Here is a 12402-nt window from a genome sequence, read left to right on the forward strand (position 1 = left end):
TGCCATGATGAGACTAGAATGCAAAGATGGGTCAAATACAGTTGCAATGCCAGTGAACTCACACTCCATTTAAAAGGCTGAAATGAATACAAGTTCAATGCAGTGAGCTAAGTGTTATTACACAATTCAGAGTGCTATGAGAGGTAAGGGTAACCCCTAAGACTCCTTCTCACTCCTCAGCCTACTCTAATTGACTTCCACCTCTCTAAGTCCACTGAGATAATTCCAGCTAACCATTCTGATGTCTTTTATGTCGCCAAGCTCAATGTCATTTTTAAAATCATCATAACCTTGATGTCTCAGCAGCAGCCATGATTTTTCTCATTGCCATTCTTCTTGAAATAGTATCTTCCCTTTGACTGCCATGCCTTGTCCATATTCTTCCCTCATTTCTCTTTACAGGCACTCACTTTACTAGCTCATCTTCCTCTCTCTCGGTCATTAGGAACTCAGACCTCATCCAGGACTGCCCCTTTGAACAACTCCAAAGGGCTCAGTTATGACACAGTCCAAGGGACTGGTGCTTTTTGAAGCTGAGTGTTGCTACCTGGCATGGCATGTAATGAAATAACTCATCTCCGTCCTAGTCTTTCATCTGTGTTGGTTCTCTGTACCTCAGCAATCTCCATCATGCATGTGGCTTCAAAATAAGAATTGTTTACACACTTATGTCTCCATCCCAGGATATTTTGCTGTGTAACACACTCCTATCAGTTGGCTGCTTGATATCCCCAGTTGGGTGTCTCAAATATACTTCAAACTGTTATGTCCCAAAGGGAACTCAAGGACTTCTCTTGATACAAGTTCCTCTTCCAGTGTTCCTGGGCTAACGGAGACCACTTCCATCCATCCTGCTATGCAAGCCAGAAACCTACAATTCCCATCTGATGTATCTACTTCAGGACCCTCCAAGTCTAATCCGTTATCCATCCATTGACTTGTTTCCCCAAGCCATCACCCTAGCCCAACATACCTTCATCTTCTGCTTTTTCTTCCTTCACAAATCCTACTCTGCACCACCACAGCCAAAGAAAGTTTTTCAAAATGCTAACTGAGTCATGTTACCAACCACGCATCTGTTTAAACACTGTAATGGATTTCCTAGAAAAAAAAATTATTGTAATCTTTAAGTCCCCAGATGTTCTAACCTTTGTCTACCTCTCCAAGTTCATTTTGCTTTGATGCTTCCCCTTCCCCCTTTACATTCCTACTGCTACGGGCTTTTAAAAATTCATTTTTTACACATATGAACCTCTTTACCTTAGATGCTGAGGGAGATGCCACTGCTTATCTACATCTTTTTCTGCCACAACTAATCGCTGAGACACACCAAGTATCTAGAAATACCTGGATCTTGGCAGTTCAGGCAAACATACTACTATATAGAGTTTATTTGGATCATTAAAAACATTAATCAGATATGAAAATTTTACGGACAAAAATTAGAATCTGATCTACTTAGGGAATTGTATGGAATGTCTATAAGGATTGCTTGGGTTCCATCTCAGAATGGCCATGTTCTAAGTGTCTGCTTCTGGACAACCCACACAAGCTCTCCTTGCTTCATTTTCTTCTATAATGTTTCAGTGAACATTAATAAATGAAAATAAGTAAATAAATAACCAACATCCTTTGGGCTAGCTCTCATCCAATATAGTTCTCTAGCCCTGCAATTCCTATAATAAGCTGATTTAAATTCTCTTTCATCAAATGTCCTCTCTGGTTAAGAGAGTGCTTCTTGGTTTTAGATATGGGATTTTTTTTTTTGTCTGTAAAGCCTTTCTCTGCTTGAATCTGAAGAGCTTAAATTAAACAAGCCTTACACAAAAAGACATCGATAAAACAGTAAAAACTAGACAGGACTCTCCTTCCCAATGATGAGGAAAAGAAGGCATAACACCATCACCTGCGATTAGAAAAGTTGTCTGAGCTATTACGAGTCATTTTAGAACCTACCATAATGCTTTGGCATCTGTAGGAATACCTCTTACTGTAAACAAAAGGTTAATCGCTGTGCTTTTCCAGCTGTTTCACATGGGCCAGATGTCTGACTAGCCCAAACTACTTAGCTGCATATTAGTGCCACATAAACTGCCGGCTGCTGCTTGTCGGGAGAGCTGTTAATTTCTGTAGAATGTTGCACTGAATGTCATTAAGGTTTGAATGAAAATAAATTTGCTAAGTGGGTTGTATGTAAATGCTGGTACAAGAATTAGTTTAATGGAAGCAAAAATTATGCACGATTTAAGCAACACTCTAAGGCTTTTTTCACACTGCCCTCTCTCCAGTATCTGTACTTCCTGTCTGGCTTTCAGTTTCTGTAACTTGCCAGTACCCATGCACTACGTAGAGCCAAAGCATTCTATCAAAACTGAATCTTTATGTCCTACACCTGAAACTAATATAATGTTGTAAATCAACTAGACTTCAATTTAAAAGCCACTGAATCTTACAATTGGAAAAAAATTCTTGTAAAACATGATAGGTATTTATACTGCTTGAGAATATTATTATGACAATGAACTATTATGTAGTGTTCTAAAAATTGTAAATAATAACATTCAATGCAGGTACTGGATTCGGACTAAATTTCAGATTGAGGGCTCAGTTTCTACATACTGTAATCTTAGTTTAGGGTCTGCATGCTGTATCTGCAGACCACATCTCACATATGGTTCATTTTCACAAACGATCTCATTTATTCCTCATAATTATTGCAAAAGGCAATATTTCTGTATTCATTTTCTATCTTTATTTTCTTGAAGCAGAAATTGAGATCTAGGTAGATTGTGAATTTACTGGTTGGTGGTGACACTAGGATTTTAACTGCAAGGCTATAGCTCCATAGGTCATGATTTTTGTATTGTTTCTTTCTGGATTAGTACAGATTTTTTCCTCTGTGCAACTACTGACTTAGGCAACTGCACACATGAATGTTTTGGTGATGGAGTTGGCAAGGAGAAGGGGGAGTATTTCAAAGTTCAGAGTCCAGTTGGGTGAGAACATCTTGGGGCCTGAGGAAGCGACCTGGCTTTGAGGAGTTTATTACGGTCAATATCTTTTCCTTTCCAATGTGCTTGCAGTTGCTGTAGTAAGCAGTTTCTGTCATTTTTGACCTAAGATATCTTTGAACTAGTCTCATAAGCTATCAACATTTATTGATGCTACACAACTAGTCACTCTTAAAAAGAGAAAAATACAAAACTCATAATTTTAAAACAAAATTATTTTTTAGTGCAATGACATTTATTTAACTTTCAAAGAGAAAATTTGCTTTTTCACAAGAAAGGGAGAACTAACATGTGTGTATGTGCATACACACAGACATGGAAGTTCTGCTAATTATACAGAATTATTTTTACTTAATTATTTCACTTAATTATCAAAATAATCTTGCATCATTTTGATACAAAAATAAATGTATTGTCTACATTTTACAGAAAACTTCAGAAAATTTAAATATTAATTTTTTTTTTGCTTTCTTCCATCTTCTCCATTTTCTCCTTAAAGGATAACAAGATAACATCATCTTCTTCCTTAATATTCAGTTGTGAAATAAAATAAGTTAAGAAACCTGCCACTGTCTATATAATTTAAAGAAATTTATTACAGTTGTTAAACTGAAGCATTAATATGTATTTTGCCTGGATATTAAGCTATTCAGAGGCTTTAGAAAAAGTGGTTAAGAGGAAAAATAAGGTTAGGACAGAATAGGTAATACTAAGAAACTTGAAACAATGCAAATGAGGTAATTACCATTTACCCAAGAATGCACAGGTGTGTTAAAATTAATAAGAGATGTGTTTTTATTATGTGTCATATTTTAAGAAGTCTTAATACAGCTGTTCCATTTCTCATTTAAATATCTCTAAACCTCTTCTAGGTCCATATGACTGAGGGAGAATAAATAAAACCTTTCCTATCTCTTCCAAACAAATATGAAAGGCAGGTAAAATGTATTTTTATGTTAAATAGAATACATAGACTTACCTTTAAAAAGGGAAAGGGAGATCTCTGCTCATATCAAGAATAAATAGAAAATTACTTTAAACATCTACCAGAGGGAGAAGAAGGCAAAATTTTACAAAGTAATAGCAATTAGCTTGACAACAGACTTTTCATCACTACAAATAAACAAGGCCAATAAACTATTATCTTTAAAGTATTCAACTTAGAATGCTTACACTAGTTATACCATTATACTACATGGTGAGTATCAGAGTAAAGTCAAGACATTTAAGAAATATAAAGACTACAAGAACTTATTACTCATCTATCCTCCTGGAAAAAACCACTAAATGATGTAGCTGAGGAGGAAAATAATGTGTCTAGGTGGAAAAGTGAGGTTCATATGAAACTGTAACAAAAAAAGTAAAAATATGTGGTATTACTTTCCCATTGTTTCTGTAACAAATGCCCACAAATGTAGTGTCTTAAAAAGCACAAATTTGTTACCTTAAAATTTGGAGGCAAGAAGTCAAAAAACATTCTCACTAGGCTAAAATCAAGGTGTCAGCAAGGCTGGTTCACCTTGGGTACCTTAGGGGAGAATCTACTTCCTTGCCTTTTCCAGCCTCTCAAGAGTACGGGCACCCTTTGGACATGGCTTATTTCTCTATCTTCAGAGCCATCAGGGTAACATCTTTAAACCTCTGCCTTCTCTGACCTCTGCTTCCATGGTTATATCTCCTTGTCTGACTCTCTTGCCTTCCTCTTTCTCTTATAAGGACTCTTTTAATTACTCTGAGCCTACACAGATAATCCAGGATAATCTCCTTATTTCAAATCCTCTAATTTAATCACATTTTCAAAGACCTTTTTTTGGCCATGTAAAGTAACATGTTCACAGATTCCACAGATTAGAATATAGATATCTTTGGGGGACCTTTATTCTGCTGACCATGCATGTTGATAGAGCTAAAGAAATAATGACTATAAAAAGAAAATAGAAACAGTAGTTATATTTCTGCTAAAATAAAGGCAAGGGAGAGGAGCTATATTAACAAAGGAGCATCAAATTAATTTTAAAAAAATAGAAGGTAGAAAATTATTGAAAGACAAAGGAAATGCACAATGAAGAAAATCAACAAAGGAAAAGTTTGATCCTTTGAGAAGACTAATAAATTTGATAAACTCCTAGCAAAACTAAACTAGAAAAAAAATATGTATAATGCACAAATCACCCACATTAGAACTTGCATACATGAAAACTTAATAAAATGACATCATAAACAACTCTATGTGAATCAATTTGAAATTTGATTCATAATTAATGGGAGAAAATTATCCAGTTCCTTTTGTGAGGTCTGAATAACCTCGAAAACAAAACCTATCAAAATATTACAAGAAAGAATAATTACTAGCCAATCTTTCTCATGAGTCTAGATGCAAAAATTTCTGCATGCAGTATTAGCAGTTTAAATCCAGAGGTATATTAATAGGATAACAGGATGATGTCATCATAAATACATTTTTTATTCCAGGAATACAAAGTTTCTTTAAAATTTGAAAATCAAGCAATGTACTCTACTCAGTGCTCTGTGGATACCTAAATGGGAAGGAAATCTAAGGAAGAGGGGATATATGTATATGTGTGGCTGATACACTTTGCTGTACAATAAAAACTAACACAACATTGTAAATCAATTATACTCCAATTAAAAAAAAGAAATTCAAACGATGTGAGTCATCATATTAGCAAAATAAATGAGGAAATTCATTTGATCACCTCAATAGTTGCAGAAATTTCATTTGATGTAATATAGCGCCTATTCAGGGTGTGATTATCTACTTAGAAAATCCAAAAGAAACTACAGATAAATTGTTAGAATTATTGAGTTAATTTAGTAAGATTGCTGGATTCATGGTCAATAAAGAGAAATAATTTTTATACTTATACTGCCACAAAGAATTAGAAGATAAAATTTTAAAAAACGGATATCATTTATAATACTGCAAAATAACTCTAGAAATAAATTTAGAAAATATTTGCAAAACATTGACACAGAGAACTACAAAATATTATTGAGGGAAAGTACAGAAGATCTAAATAAAAGGAATGATATTCCGTGTTAAGGGATGAAAGACTCAATGAAATAAAATTGTCGGTGTTCCTTACATCGACCTATTAATATATTATAATCTCAACTGAAATCTAAGCTTCTTCTTTTTTCTTTTGGTGAAAAATTTTACGTTGATTCTAAAATGCTTATGGAAGTGCAGAAGGCCAAAGTTAGCCAAATAAAACTTGAAAAGGAACAAGTTAGATAATGTATACTTGTAGGCATCAAGATTTATTATAATACTATAGTAAGGAAGAGAGTGTTGTATTAATGTAAAAAGACAAATAGAACAATGAAGGGAAAAATAATAGATTTGTTTAATAAATAATGCTGTATCAGTTAAATATCTAAACAGAAAAAAATGAATCCTAATCTTTATGCCACACCATACATAGAAATCTGTTTGAGGTGGGTAGATTGTAGATCTAATATGAATAGTAAAGCAATAAATCTTACAGAAGGTTATATATGACAATAATTTTATAATCTTGGGGTAGGCAAAATTTTCTTAAACAGGACATAAAAAGTCCTAATCATAAAGAAAATAACTGGTAGATTGTATTACACTAAAGTTAAGACTTTCTGCTCAACATACTATTAAGGGAGTGAAAATCAAACCACTACAGAGAGACTTCTGAATTTTTAGCAATTTCTAAGAAAAAGGTAGACAACACAATTTTAAAACTGAGGAAAAGATTTAAAAGGCAGTTTATTAAAAGTCTATCAGAATAAAAAACTTATAAATAATAGCTAATAATGTGAAAATGTGCTTACATGATTAGTTATTAAAGAAATGAAAATTACACTACCATCTGTTTCTATTACCTACCTATCAGAACAACTAGAATTGAAAACAAAAGCAAAACAATAATAATTCTTTAATATTAAAATTCTCATATACTGCTGATGGGAGTGTAAATTGGTACAGTCCCTTGGAAATCTGTTTTACCTACAAGCATATACCCAAAATAACGACATGCATATGTTCATGAAAAGATATATATATATATTTGTGGAAAAAAATATATATATATTAATAAATATATATGCTCAAAGCTGCGATATTTGAGTCCAAAGTGGCAACAACCCAAATGCTTATCAACACTAGGGTAGATAAATACATTTTGGTATATTCATGCAATGTTATACCATAAAGCAGTGAAAATATACAAGCCATTGCTCTATCCAAAAGCATAAACAAAGGAAGCCATATATGAATGAATAATACTTCATGATACCATTTATAAAAATTTTAAATGACATAAAAGAAAATGGTTCTAATAGTTCTAATAGTTTATCTGCCTGTTCTAATAGTTCTAATGGTTCTAATAGTTTATCTGCCTGTTTGTTTAATTTCTATTACTTATATTCACATTAAATCAGCTTCATTTTGATTAGAATACACCTGGTTTATCTTTTTTCTTTTTAATAACCTTATGAACTAATTATTTATTATCTTTGATGTATATAATTTAAGCAGCATGTAGCTAATTATTTTTAGTTTGTTTTACTTTTTGCAATCTGAGAATCTTCTTTCTCATAATTGGGTTTAGCTCATTTATATGAATTGTGATTACGGGTATATTTAGTGTCATAAGTTAAGAAGTGTTTACCTTTGGAGATAATTGCTTTGAGAGGGTTTAAGGAAGATTTCTGTATTGCTATACTCTTCTATTTTTTGGTTGGAGTGGTGGTAAAAATTTATCAAACTGTGTGCTTGATATTATGTACCTTTTAGAATGTACATTACATGTCAATAAAATGTTTACTTAAAAATTATACGAAATAAATGTGTTTTAATGAGAATTGAAGGATATAACAACCCCTCCCCCAAACATATAGGGTGTGTAATTGATGTGATATAATTTTAAATGAAAATATTTTCTCAACCCATACTATAAGTGAAAAAATTAAAGATGGATTTAAAAGCAAAATATAGGTAGGAGGAGTCAAAATTATTGGAAGCAATAAAGGGGAATATATTTATTTATTGGAAGCAATAAAGGGGAATATATTCTTCAAGAAGAAAGTAAAAATAAAATCCCTAATCAAAGAAAACAAGTAGTATAATTTGACTTCATTAAATATAATCCATTTATAAGCACAAAGACAACAACAAAAAGACACTGCAAGCAACGTTACAGGAAATATAATCAATTAGGAAAACAAATTTAGAATATCTATACTAATGTTTAGAAATTTGGTGGATATGTAAATTAGTATACAATTTGAAGAACAAATTTTAATATTTATTAAAATAGAAAATGACTCAGCAGAGAATATATATATAAAGAATATATTAAAAGTATACATATATGTGTATATAATCCAAACATAGATACGATTTTATATATAGACTCTGGCACAGGTGTTCTAGAATGTTAATTGTTCATCTATCTAATTTCAGCTTTTGAGTTGGGGGAGGGGAGAAGAAAGGAAGGGGAGATCTGAGATAATTATTCTTTTATTAATCTGTTCACTCATTCAGGAAGTATTTATTGAGGAAGCACTAGGTATGGTACTCTATCTAGGCTGTTGTCAGTTCACACGTGGAAGTTTCACCCTGTCTCAGTGAGATGTCATGAGTCCTCTAGGAATAAATGCAAGTTGCTACTGTAGTTCAAAAGAAAGAATCTATTTGTGGGTACTGGGGAAGATCTCACATTCCAGAGGGTTCTTGAAAGATGAGGTCTATGCGAAGATAGATACGGAACTGCACACCACTCCATGGAAGACCAGATATCTGAGTCACTAAAATCATCTTGTCTTACTGATGGAGAGACTGTCTTGTGAGGACTATTAGCATAGACGCTGGAAGTCAGGATAAGCCTGAGCCCTTTATACTATCCCTCATTTTATGGGTGTTAGGTAGCCAACTAAGCATATACAGACTGGGAAAAATACAAAAATTTACTGTTTTGGAAACAGAATCCAGTCAGCTGGGCAGAGGAAATTCTCAAAGGAACAGAGACCAGAGACAGAAAGTTAAATTAGGCTACTAAAGCGAAACAAAGATTAACAAAGATTAATAAGGTAGAGAAAACAGTGTGGAAGGAAAGAAGGGGAAATTTAAACATGGAGGTGATATAGTATGGTGAACCTTGATGGCTGTTCGTATATGAGAACGTAGGGCAGGGAGAGATGTGGTAATGACTGAATTTTCATAGCTTCTAATGAGCCCTTGAGTCATTCAATACTGTCCAGCTGGCAGGTGAAAATAGGAAAACTAATTATGGTTCTTCTGCTTATGAATTTCAGGAAGCTTATATTGAAACTGGTCTCTTTTTCCTCAGGAATCCCATTTGAGCTAATAAGCTTCATAACCACAACTTACTTCATGTCATGGCTTTGGCTGTGAAGGGAAAATTATTTATTGAATCAGAAGTTATTCTCCTAAAATACAGTCACTACTGATGCACATCTGAGGAAGAATCATCTTTTTTTGACAGCATGCCAGAAAATGAAAATTTCCACACAGAACAGGAGAAATATTAACATATGAAGACCTTGAGAAAGGACACTGATTGCTTTACTGAGTGATCTGGTTCAAATGAACTCCTAATACATGTGGACAGTCTCAAAAATAATCACCTTCTCTACTCTTAGAGTGTCATGGTATTAAAATATTCCATGGTCATTCAGGTGGCAATCATTTGAATGTCCAAGGCTTTTAAAAAGGAAAAAGGAAAACCTAAATACTTTGGCAACTGGACACATGATTTTAAATAGCAGAGAGAATTATCAACTTAGAAAAAAAAAAAATCAGAACAAAAAGTAGGTGCTGAGTCATTAATTTCTCTTATTTGGGAAAGTCAGAAGGTCTCACTGGGTATTTGTTGGTCACTTGTTTTTGTCTAAAAATTGGTTACTTCTTTTGCCTGAAGTGGAAGCATTCTGAAGAGACTTTGTCAAGATCTGGATGTTTTGAAAACAGTGATAATTATGATCTCAGAAGTGCTTTAACACATATTCGTTAGGCATGTTCTTACTCAGAGCCAGGGAATAGATTTTGAACAATAAAATCCAATGTCGATTTAAAAAATGCACCTGCAAGTTCTTGAACATCCAATTAAATTGATAACTCCTTAGTTTTGCTTTCCCTAGGAAAAAAGATTCTCATTTCCTAAATCCCAGTGACATTTTCTTTACCCACTTGTAAGAGGCCTTATTCAGAGAAACACAGTGTGAACTGATATATTGGTCTGGGTCACTTTGCTTTGGGTGAGGCTGGAATAAATCAGTAGGAAATGGATATTCTCAGTGTCAGTCACTGTAAGAAGAAATTATACTTGAGAATAAGACAGGAGGAAGCTAGATTAGCCGTGGCTAGAAGGAGTCCAGGGAGAAGGACCCATGGGTAACTTCCATCTCTGCTAAACCCACTGCTCTGACCCTGTTGCCCTCATGCCAGCGTTGGATGGAAGCCCAATGTCAGAGGCTGGCTGGTGTCAACAAGATGAGACATTTTGTCAGTTAGTGGTTTCGTGCCTTTTCCTTGTTGGGCCTTAACATGTGATAAAAAATCTTCAAACTTTGTGCCCACGCCCATGTGTTTCCATCTCAGCCCTCTTGTTCCCAGTCTTCCAACTTTCCTCTATTCAGGCCCTTGGCCAGATGACCAGTCTAAGTGATCCATTGGCCACTGTTCATGAATTTCCATATAGTCTCATCCCAGGCTATTTCTCTTTCCACACAGGACATATGACCTGTTATACTGCTCGAAGCTCTGCCCATTGAGGAGATTTTCCTCTGCCACTCTATACTGAGGTCATCCCTGAGTGAAACTGGACTGCAATTGCAGTCTATTTTCATCTGGCACTCACATACCTAATCAAACCATCCATAAACTAAGCTGTTTTTTTCCCTCTGTTCTTTGGTTATAAGGGCTCTCTCATAGGGCTGCTTGTGTGGGCTGACCGAGGTCAGTTCTGGCGCTACAGTGGTGAATGACATGGGATCCTGAGATGCTTGCCTGTGTCCTCTGGTCTTGCTCATGTTCAGGTACTGATACACTACATTCATCATGCATCATGTGCTGTGCTTGGCCTGCTCCATTCAGGACTCAGTCAATACTGAACTCGTGATCAGTTCCACATTCATGATCACTTGGTGTTCCATGGCTAGATTTTCAGCATCTACCAACGTCCAAAAGCACAAGAGAAATATTTTTCAAAAAATGTGTACTTCTCCACTGACTATGATATTGTCTTTTCCCAGAAGACCGGAGGCTTGAACTGTGATTCTCCCGTGGGGGTGTGATGAAATTCTGTTCATCATATTTCCCCACTATTCCTACCCGTGCTATCATAACCAGCTGCATTTTAAGGGCCAAGTGGCAGGACCTCTTGTACGTAGTCTGGACTGCTGCAGGACCCTTTCCTATTCTGGGCCAATGTCAAATCTGGGGACCTTTTGCATGACCTGGTTGTAGGTGAAAGCAATGTTCTAAGGTGTGTAAGATGCAGTTTCCAGATCCTTGAGAGGCTTATTAGGTACGTTTATGAAATAAAATATTTGTGATTCCCTCCCCCCATTCATATGTTGAAACTCTAACCCCCATTGTGACGGTATTTGGAGATTGGGACCTTTGGGAGGTAATTAGGGTCAGATGAGGTCATGAGTGTGGGACCATCATGATGCCATTGTAAGAAGAGAGATACTGTTGCCCTCCTCTCCCTCCTCCCCTCTGCCTTCCCCACCTCTCCTCTTTCCCTTCCCCTTAACCTCACTCACCCTCCCTCTGTCTCCCCCTGCAGACACAAAGGGAGAGATCATGTGAGCACAGGGCAGTAAAGTGGCCATCTGCAACCCAGGGGGAGAACCCTCACCAGAAACTGACCACGCTGGCACCCGAATCTCAGACTTCTAGCCTCCAGAATTGTAAGAAATAAATTTCTGTTGTTTAAGCCATTCAAGTCTACGTGTTTTTGTTAAGGCAGCCTGAGCAGACTAAGACAGGTATTATCAATCCTTCTTCATGGTGATAGGTGGGAGATGCAATAATTGGTCTTTTAAATTGGATAAGATGTCCCAGCATGTCCCCAACATATGGACCCCTAATATTTTTACTAATATGAAAGGCCCTTGAATCTTTGTAGGATTTTTCTCCTACACTCAGAAATACATGTTATACTAATTTTTCTGATATGCTAGCTGTTTCTTGCTCAATCATGATAATTAGCATGATGTCATCAATGTTTTGGATCACGTGATGTTGAGTGGTATGTATAGTTAGATGATCCAGATCTCTTTGAACCACATTATGACAGAAGTTGGGGTAGTGAATATAGTCCCGTGACAAAACTTGAAACTTTACTGATGTTCATTCCTTGCCAGTATA

Source organism: Balaenoptera ricei, chromosome 7 (genome assembly GCF_028023285.1).
Source record: "Balaenoptera ricei isolate mBalRic1 chromosome 7, mBalRic1.hap2, whole genome shotgun sequence".
Lineage (NCBI taxonomy): Eukaryota > Metazoa > Chordata > Mammalia > Artiodactyla > Balaenopteridae > Balaenoptera > Balaenoptera ricei.